The following is a 10,023-nucleotide window of genomic DNA, read 5'->3' as shown; positions in this document are numbered from 1 at the left end:
AATTTTTATTTTTCTTTAGAGATGGGTCTTTCTCTGTCACCCAGGCTGGAATGCAGTGACGAAATCATAGTTCACTGCAGCCTTGACCTCCTGGGCTCAGACTATCCTCCCACCTCTGCCTCCTGAGTACTTGGGACTACAGATATGCAGTACTATGCCCAGCTAATATGGAAATTTTAAAATATTCACCTGGAAAATCAATTAACCAAAGAGAGGGTAGGTTCTACAGTTAGATCCCATTAATATTATGTAATTCAGATCATACTGATTTTGTTTGGGTTTGTTTTTTTGAGACAAGGTCTGACTCTATCACCCAAGCTGGAGTGCAGTGGCACAGTCATGGCTCACTGCAACCTCCACCTTCTGGGCCAAGTGGCCATCCCACCTCAGCCTTCCAAGAAGCTGGGTGGAATACAGGTGACTGCCACCACACCTGGCTAATTTTTTTTTGGTAGAGACAGGGTTTCACCATGTTGCCCAGGCTGGTCTTGAACTCCTGAGCTCAAGGGATCCACCTATCTTGGCCTCCCAAAATGCTGGGATTAAAGGCATGACCTACCATGCTCGGCCAGATCATACTGATTTTAACAATATGGTGTTAAAACAACTTGGGGCATACAGGAGATATGTCCCAGGGGACTAGGCCTCCTCTTCCTCATGGAGTCATATTCAGAAAGGATAATTTTCAAGCTAGAGGGCATGTTAGAGGTTATCTTCATTTTATGTGAGGAAATGGAAGTCCTGGGATGGTAATTGGCTGTGAATCCTTAGGTCAGCCACGTAACAGATGCAGAATGATGTGGATACCATGGAGTGTTGAGTCAAATACATTGGAGGAACAATTTATAAATATAAACGTTCTGCTCCACTTAAGTTCATCTCTAAACGTCCAGCAACCTCCTAAGAATGAAAATCTTTCCCAGATGCATTAGACATTTTTCTTAGATCTGTCTTCTGTACAAGGGGAAAAACATAACACTTATAAATTGCTCTAAGGGAAACATTACTTAATATCCCTAAGTGTGTCCTGGCAATGATAGGTTTCCTTTCAGTAGAAAAGTAACTTCAGGACAAAGAATTTGCCTGAACAACCAGAGGGAATAAATACCACCAGCATCTCAACCAATTTTCCCTCTTTTCAGTAAAGGGGGTTCTAAGATGTCCAGATGGGTGTTTTTATTTATGAGATAGTCAGACAAGTTAAAAAAACTTAAATAGCACTATAAAACAGCCAGATAATGGTTTAGAGATAAATCTCAAGGGGACTTGTGATAAAATAGCAAGTGGGTGAATTTTTAAAAGCACTCTGAGGCCAGGCGCGGTGGTTCACACCTATAATCCCAGCACTTTGGGAGGCTGAGGTGGGTGGATCACAAGGTCAAGAGATCGAGACCATCCTGGTCAACACGGTGAAACCCCGTCTCTACTAAAAATACAAAAATTAGCTGGGCATGGTGGTGCGCGCCTGTAGTCCCAGCTAATCGGGAGGCTGAGGCAGGGGAATCGCTTGAACTCAGGAGGCGGAGGTTGCTGTGAGTCGAGATTGCGCCATTGCACTCCAGCCTGAGTAACAAGAGCGAAACTCTGTCTCAAAAAAAAAAAAAAAAAAAAAAAAGCACTCTGAAAGCAGGAACTCAGCTTGTATAACCATGTTCATTGCAGCATTCTTCACAAAAGGTGGAAACAACCCAAGTGTCCATGAACAGATGGATAAACAAAATGTGGTCCATACAAGGAAATATTATTCAGCTATAAAATAGAATGAAGGGCTGGGCATGGTGGCTCACACCTGTAATCCCAGTACTTTGAGAGGCTGAGGCAGGTGGATCACCTAAGGTCAGGAGTTCGAGACCAGCCTGGCCAACATGGTGAAACTCCATCTCTACTAAAAATACAAAAATTAGCTGGGCATGGGCCAGGTGTGGTGGCTCACACCTGTAATCACAGCACTTTGGGAGACCGAGATGCGTGCCAGGAGATCAAGACTATCCTGGCCAACATGGTGAAACTCTGTCTCTACTAAAAATACAAAAAATTAGCCAGGCATGGTGGTGCACACCTGTAGTCCCAGCTACTCAGGTGGCTGAGACAGAAGAATCACTTGAACCCAGGAGGCAGAGGCTGCAGTGAGCCAAGATAGCGCCACTGCACTTCAGCCTGGGTGACAGAGCAATACTCTGTCTCCAAAAAAAAATTAGCTGGGCATGGTAGTGTGTACCTGTAATTCCAGCTACTCAGGAGGCTGAGGCATGAGAATTGCTTGAACCTGAGAGGTGGAAGTTGCAGTGAGCCGAGATCATACTACTGCACTCTGGCCTGGGTGAGAGTAAAACTGTCTCAAAAAAGAAAAGATGAAGTTCTGAGTTCTGATACATGCTACAACACGGATGAATATGACTGAATCTCAAAAACATTACATTAAGTGAAAAAAGCCTTAAGGACAAATGTCATAAGATTCCTTTTTTTTTTTTTTTGGAAACGGAGTTTAACCCTTGTCACCCAGGCTGGAGTGCAATGGCACCATCTCAGCTCACTGCAACCTCTGCCTCCCGGGTTCAAGCAATTCTCCTGCCTCAGTCTCCTGAGTGGCTGGGATTACAGGTGCTGGCTACCACTCCTGGCTAATTTTTGTATTTTTAGTAGAGATGGGGCTTCACAATGTTGGTGAGGCTGGTCTTGAACTCCTGATCTAAGGTGATCTGCCCGCCTTGGCCTCCCAAAGTGCTGGGATTACAGGCATGAGCCACTGTGCCTGGTCTTTTTTTTTTTTTTTTTTTTTTTTTTGAGACAGAGTCCCCCTCTGTTACCCAGGCTGGAATGCAGTGGCACAATCTTGGCTCACTCACTGCAACCTCTGCCTCCTGGGTTCAAGCGATTCTCCTGCCTCAGCCTCCTGAGTGGCTGGGATTACAGTTGCCCACCACCATGCCCGGCTAATTTTTGTGTTTTTGGTAGGGATGGGATTTTGCTATGTTGGCCAGGCTGGTCTCAAACTCCTGACTTCAAGTGATCTGCCTGCCTCGGTTTCCCAAAGTGCTGGGATTAGAGGTGTGAGCCACTGCACCCGGCTCATATGATTCTATTTATATGAAAAGTCCAGGATAGGTGAATGCATACAGACAGAAAGTAGGTTAGAGTTTACAGGGGCTGAATGGAAGCAGGGGAGTGGTTTAATGGGGACAGAGTTTCTATTGGGGTGATAAAGTTTTCAAAATAGATAGTGGTGATGGTTGTACAACATTTTCTTTTTTTTTTATTCCTCTTTTCTTGCTTTAGCACTATACAGAGGTAGGTTGTACAACATTTTGAATGGAATTAATGTCACTGGGTTTTACACTTAAAATAGTTAAAATGGCAAAGTTTATGTCACATGAAAGTAGTGCAAAACGCTAAACACCACTGAACGTTTTATATGGGTGAACTATTTGGTATGTGAATTATTTTTCAACAAGGCTGTTTTTAAAAAAGCCCACAAGAGTTGAGTGCAGAAACTGTGGAATGGCTTGGAAAGAAAAAAAGTGATGATTGCTCAGGCAAATGGTTCTCAGAAGTAGGAAAAGTAGAAAGGTGCCCGTGTGGACAATCTGTCATATCCTTTGCCCTGTTGACAGAATAAAGTTACAAGTCCTAGTCTGACCCTGGTTCTCTAAAAAATGTGAGGCATTCCCTCAGTCTTAGCTTTCAAGAAAAAAAAATGTAGGGCATTCCCTCCTGCTGGAGCAGCTTCCTCCCCATCATATTCTACACCCTAAGGTTGCCTTCATGCCAGGCTTGACCATGTCATTTACCTGGGCCCAATATATATCATTTTTGGATCTAGTCTGCCCAATTTGGCTCACTTCAGCGCTCAGTTGGTTTGAGAGCCACCTTTGCCAAATCTTTTCCAATTGACTTCAACAAAGCCTCTTTTTTTTTCTCTGGGTTTCTACAGAACTGGGCAGTCATGTGAACCTTGCAGTGTTTATTCATATCTATCTTGTTATACACATTTCCCATCAGATCACTATGGTCCTAGAGAGCAGAGACCATACTGACGTCTCTTGTGCATCCTTTCAACAGCTGGCATAGTGCACCCAACGGAGCAATCTACTGATATTGCTGCATGAATGGGTTACTGAAAATTACGCTGTTGCAAAGTGACCACCTTTTGGCTGTGTGGGCCAGTTCTGGATTCTGACAAATTTAGGTTTAATTACCAATTTAGCCAACTTCCAGGTGTGTGAGTTTCAGCAAGTTAATTTCTGTAGCCTCGGCTTCTTCATCTGGAAAAGGGGATAATCTTGCATCTGCCACAAAGGTTTTTTTTTTTAAGGCGGGGTTTTACCATGTTGGTCAGGCTGGTCTTGAACTCCCGACCTGAAGTGATCCGCCCGCCTTGGCTCCCCAACTCCTTGGATTACAGGCATGAGCCACCACACCCGGCCGGGCTTTTTTTTTTTTTTTTTTAAACAGAGACTTCTGGCTGGGTTTAGTGGCTCACACCTGTAATTCCCAGCCCTTTGGGAGGCTGAGGTGGATGGATCATGAGGTCAGGATTTCAAGACCAGCCTGGTCAAGATGGTGAAACCCGGGCCGGGCGCGGTGGCTCACGCCTGTAATCCCAGCACTTTGGGAGGCCGAGGTGGGTGGATCACGAGGTCAAGAGATCGAGACCATCCTGGTCAACATGGTGAAACCCCGTCTCTACTAAAAATACAAAAAATTAGCTGGGCATGGTGACGCGTGCCTGTAATCCCAGCTACTCAGGAGGCTGAGGCAGGAGAATTGCCTGAACCCAGGAGGCGGAGGTTGCGGTGAGCCGAGATCGCGCCATTACACTCCAGCCTGGGTAACAAGAGCGAAACTCCGTCTCAAAAAAAAAAAAAAAAAAAAAAAAAATCAATCTAAGATGGTGAAACCCACTCTCTACTAAAAATACAAAAATTAGCCAGGCGCGGTGGCAGGCACCTGTAATCCCAGCTACTTGGGAGACTGAGGCAGGAGAATTGCCTGAATCCGGGAGGTGGAGGTTGCAGTGAGCCGAGATAGCGCCATTGCATTCTAGCCTGGGCGACAGAGTCTCTGTCTCAAAAAAAAAAAAAAAAAAAGAAACAGAGACTTCCTCTGTTGCCCAGGCTAGAGTGCAGTGGTGTGATTTCAGCTCACTGCAACCTCTGCCTCCCAGATTCAAGCCATTCTTTTGCCATAGCTTCCCAAGTAGATGGGATTACAGCTACCTGCAACCATGCCCAGCTAATTTTTTGTACTTTTAGTAGAGTCGGGGTTTCACCATGTTGGCCAGGCTGGTCTTGAACTCCTGGCCTCAGGTGATCCGCCCACCTCAGCCTCCCAAAGTGCTGGGATTACAGGCATGAGCCGCAGTGTCTGACATTTTTTTTTTTTTTTTGAGACGGAGTCTTGCTATGTCACCTGGCTGGAGTGCAGTGGCACAATCTCGGCTCATTGCAACCTCCACCTCCCAGATTCAAGCGATTCTCCTGCCTCAGCCTCCCAAAGGAGGGACTGTAGAGTAGCTGGGACTGCAGGCTCAAGCCACCACGCCCAGCTAATTTTTGTATTTTTAGTAGAGACGGGGTTTCACCATGTTGGCCAGGGTGGTCTCAATCTCTTGACCTCATGATCTACCTGCCTCAGCCTCCCAAAGTGCTGGGATTACAGGCGTGAGCCACTGCACCTGGCCCCTTTTTTTTTTTTTTTTTTTAAGACAGAGTCTCACTCTGTCGCCCAGGCTGGAGTGCAGTGGCTCAGTCTCAGCTCACTCCAACCTCCACACCCCGGGTTTAAGAAATTCTTCTGCCTCAGCCTCCTGAGTAGCTGGGATTACAGGCACCTGCCACCTTGCCCAGCTAATTTTTGTGTTTTTAGTAGAGATGGGGTTTCACCATCTGGCCAGGCTGGTCTTGAACTCCTGACCTTGTGATCCACCCGCCTCAGCCTCCCAAAGTGTTGGGATTACAGGCGTGAGCCACTGCATCCGGCTAATGTTTGTGTTTTTGGAAGAGATGGGGTTTCACCATATTGGACAGGCTGGTCTCGAACTCCTGACCTCATTATTCACCTGCCTTGGCCTCCCAAAGTGCTGGGATTACAAGCATGAGCCACTGCACCTGGCCCTTTTTTAAATTTTGGTGACAGAGTCTTCTGTCACCCAGGTTGGAGTGCAGTGGCAAGATCTTGGCTCACTGCAACCTCTGCCTCCCAGGTTCAAGAGATTCTCCTGTCTCAGTCTCTCAAGTAGCTGGGAATACAGGTGTGAGTCGTCACACCTAGCTAATTTAGGTTTTTAAATTTTATTATTATTATTATTTTTTTTTTTTTTTTTGAGACGGAGTTTCGCTCTTGTTACCCAGGCTAGAGTGCAATGGCACGATCTCGGCTCATCGCAACCTCCGCCTCCTGGGTTCAGGCAATTATCCTGCCTCAGCCTCCTGAGTAGCTGGGATTACAGGCACACACCACCATGCCCAGCTAATTTTTTTGTATTTTTAGTAGAGACGGGGTTTCACCATGTTGACCGGGATGGTCTCGATCTCTTGACCTCGTGATCCACCCGCCTCGGCCTCCCAAAGTGCTGGGATTACAGGCTTGAGCCACTGCGCCCGGCCTTTTATTATTATTTTTTTATTTTTTGAGACGGAGTCTCACTCTGTCGCCCAGGCTGGAGTGCAGTGGTGCAATCTTGTTTCACTGCAAACTCTGCCTCCAGGGTTCAAGAAATTCTCCTGCCTCAGCCTCCTGAGTAGCTGGGATTACAGGTACCTGCCACAAGGCCCAGCTAATTTTTTTTTCTCTTTTGAGATGGACTTTCGCTCTTGTTGCCCAGGCTGGAGTGCAATGGCGTGATCTCAACTCACCGCAACCTCTGCCTCCCAGGTTCAAGTGATTCTCCTGCCTCAGTCTCCCTAGTAGCTGGGATTACAGGCATGCGCCAGCACGCTCAGCTAATTTTTTTTTGTATTTTTAGTAGAGACGGGGTTTCTCCATGTTGATCACGCTGGTCTCAAACTCCCGACCTCAGGTGATCCGCTGTCTCTGCTTCCCAAAGTGCTGGGATTACAGGTGTGAGCAGAACCACTGAGTCTGGTCTGGCACAGCTAATTTTTCTATTTTTAGTAGAGACAGGGTTTCACCATGTTGGCCAGGCTGGTCTCGGTCTTCTGATCTCAGGTGATCTGCCCACCTCGGCCTCCCAAAGTGCTGGATTACAGGTGTGAGCCACCATGCCCAGTCCTAATTTTTGAATTTTTAGTAGCGACAAGGTTTCGCCATATTGGCCAGGCTGGTCTCAAAAACTTCTGACCTCAAGTGATCCGCCCTCTTTGGCTTCCCAAAGTGCTAGGATAACAGGCGTGAGCCACAGCACCTGGTCCACAATTTTTTTTTTTTTTGCAAGGGTTAAATAGGATTTAAAACTGTAAAATGCATAGCACACTGCCAGATCACCTATAAATTGGAGCTGCAGAGTTGAAGCAAAGTGGAAAATCATGATGGATTATTTATCTCAACATCAACACAGAGCAGATGTGGCCCAAAAATTACACTTTCCTAATGGCATGGTCTTCCAAACATCTATAAACAAAAATGAAGGAGGAAACAAACCAAATGGTTTTTGGTGGAATAGTATTACATCCCTTTCTGGACACAGCTCCAAACTTTTTATGAAGGTCTTCAGTACTAATACTTTTGGGAAAAGGAAAATGTCAAATCAAACAATTCACATAGATCTTGTTAATGTATTTCCATATACTGTAATCTTTCCACACGTATGACAGTAATTAGTGGCATATGGCAATGATGAATATAAACAGGATGCTTAGGGAAAAAGAACAAGGTGACCATTGTTCTCACACTGTTTTGGGCTAATGTGATTTTATAAAAGATTTTCTTTTTTTTTTTTTTTGAGACGGAGTTTCGCTCTTCTTACCCAGGCTGGAGTGCAATGGTGCGATCTCGGCTCACTGCAACCTCCGCCTCCTGGGTTCAAGCAATTCTCCTGTCTCAGCCTCCGAAGTAGCTGGGACTACAGGTGCGCACCACCATGCCCAGCTAATTTTTGTATTTTTAGTAGAGACAGGGTTTCACCATGTTGACCAGGATGGTCTCGATCTCTTGACCTCGTGATCCACCTGCCTTAGCCTCCCAAAATCCTGGGATTATAGGTGTCAGCCACTGTGCCTGGCTGACTTTTTTTCTTTTTTTTTTTTTGAGATGGGAGTCTCCCTCTGTTACCCAGGCTGGAGTGCAGGCGCAATCTTGGCTCACTGTAACCTCTGTCTTCTTGGTTCAAGTGATTCTTCTGCCTCAACCTCCCGAGTAGCTAGAATTACTGGTGTGCCCTACCATGTCAGGCTAATTTTTGAATTTTTAGTAGAGATGGGGTTTCACCATGTTGGCAAGGCTGGTTTCGAATTCCTGACCTCAAGTCCGCCTGCCTCAGCCTCCCCAAGTGCTGGGATTACTGCACCCAGCCAAGATATGATTTTGTGTCAGTCTTTTTTTACAAAGTAGTTTCTTTCCTCCTGGTTATTAAGGGAATGCATATCTTACTGAATTATAGATATATATGACTCTAAATGCACAAGTCTTGTACTTTCCTGCCCCAAGATAATCGTTTTTTTTTTGTTTTTTTGAGACAGAGTCTCGCTCTGTCTCCCAGACTGGAGTGCAGTGGTGCAATCTCAGCTCGCTGCAACCTCCACCTCCCGGGTTCAAATGATTCTCCTGCCTCAGCCTCCTGAATAGCTGGGACTACAGGCATGTGCCGCCATGCCTGGCTAATTTTTTGTATTTTTGGTAGTGATGGGGTTTCACCTTGTTAGCCAGATGGTCTTGATCTTCTGACCTTGTGATCCACCCACCTTAGCCTCCCAAAGTGCTGCGATTACAGGCATGAACCACCGTGCCCGGCGATAATCATTAAGTTTGCCGTATGTGCTCCTACTTTTTTGAGTACGGACAGTGAAATAAACATGGTATTGGGTTCATACTATAATACTGTCTTCACCTTTTTTTAAAACTCAATAATGTATCCTAAGATATCTTACCATGACAGGATGGATAGAGCCTACTTGACTGAACCATATTTAATTTTATGGATGGACCATAATTTATTTATCAAAGTCCCGATTGAGAGATGGCTGAACTATTTTCAGGGTGTGTGTGTGTGTGTTTCCCCAGCATTCAACAATATGAAGTTGAGTTGCTCCATCAAAAAGAATGAAACCTGGAGGCTGAGTGCAGTGGCTCATGCCTGTAGCCCTAGCACTTTGGGAGGCTGAGGCAGGAGGATCACTTGAGCCCAGGAGTTCAAGACCAGTGTAGGCAACATGGTGAAACCCTGTCTTTTTTTTTTTTTTAAAAAAAGGGAGAAGAAAATAAATAAATATAAAAATCTGAGAACTATTATTAAATTACCTTGTCTAAAAAGTCATACCTTATAATTGTTTCTAATGTCACATTTTGATTAAATTGTATTTTGCTTTAATCACATTTTGATTAGAGCTTTATTTTAAAATTCATACTATTGGAATGAGCGTGGTGGCTCACACCTGTAATCCTAGCACTTTGAGAGGCTGAGGCAGGTGAATCACCTGAGGTCAGGAGTTTGAGACCAGCCTGGCCAACATGGTGAAACCTTGTCTCCACTAAAAATACACAAATTAGCCAGGCATGCCTGTAATCCCAGCTACTAGGGAGGCTGAGGAAGGAGAAACGCTGGAATGTGGGAGGCAGAGGTTGCGATGAGCTGAGATTGTGCCACTGTATTCCAGCCTAGGTGACAGAGCCAGACTCCATCTCAAATCAGTCAATCAATCAATCAATCAATCAGTCAATTAAACAATCAGTCATACTGCTGGCTGAGCATGGTGGCTCATGCCTGTGATCCTAGAAATTTGGAAGGCTTAGGTGGGCAGATCACCTGAGGTCAGGATTTTGAGACCAGCCTGGCCAACATGGTGAAACCCTGTCTCTATTAAAAACACAAAAATTAGCTGAGTAAGGTGGCGGGTGCCTGCAATCCCA

Source organism: Aotus nancymaae, unplaced genomic scaffold (assembly GCF_030222135.1).
Source record: "Aotus nancymaae isolate 86718 unplaced genomic scaffold, 86718_ANA_hifiasm-v0.15.2.pri h1tg000021l, whole genome shotgun sequence".
In the NCBI taxonomy this organism is placed as follows: domain Eukaryota; kingdom Metazoa; phylum Chordata; class Mammalia; order Primates; family Aotidae; genus Aotus; species Aotus nancymaae.
The sequence above is the reverse complement of the archived record's forward strand: the minus strand, read 5'-3'. Positions refer to the sequence as shown.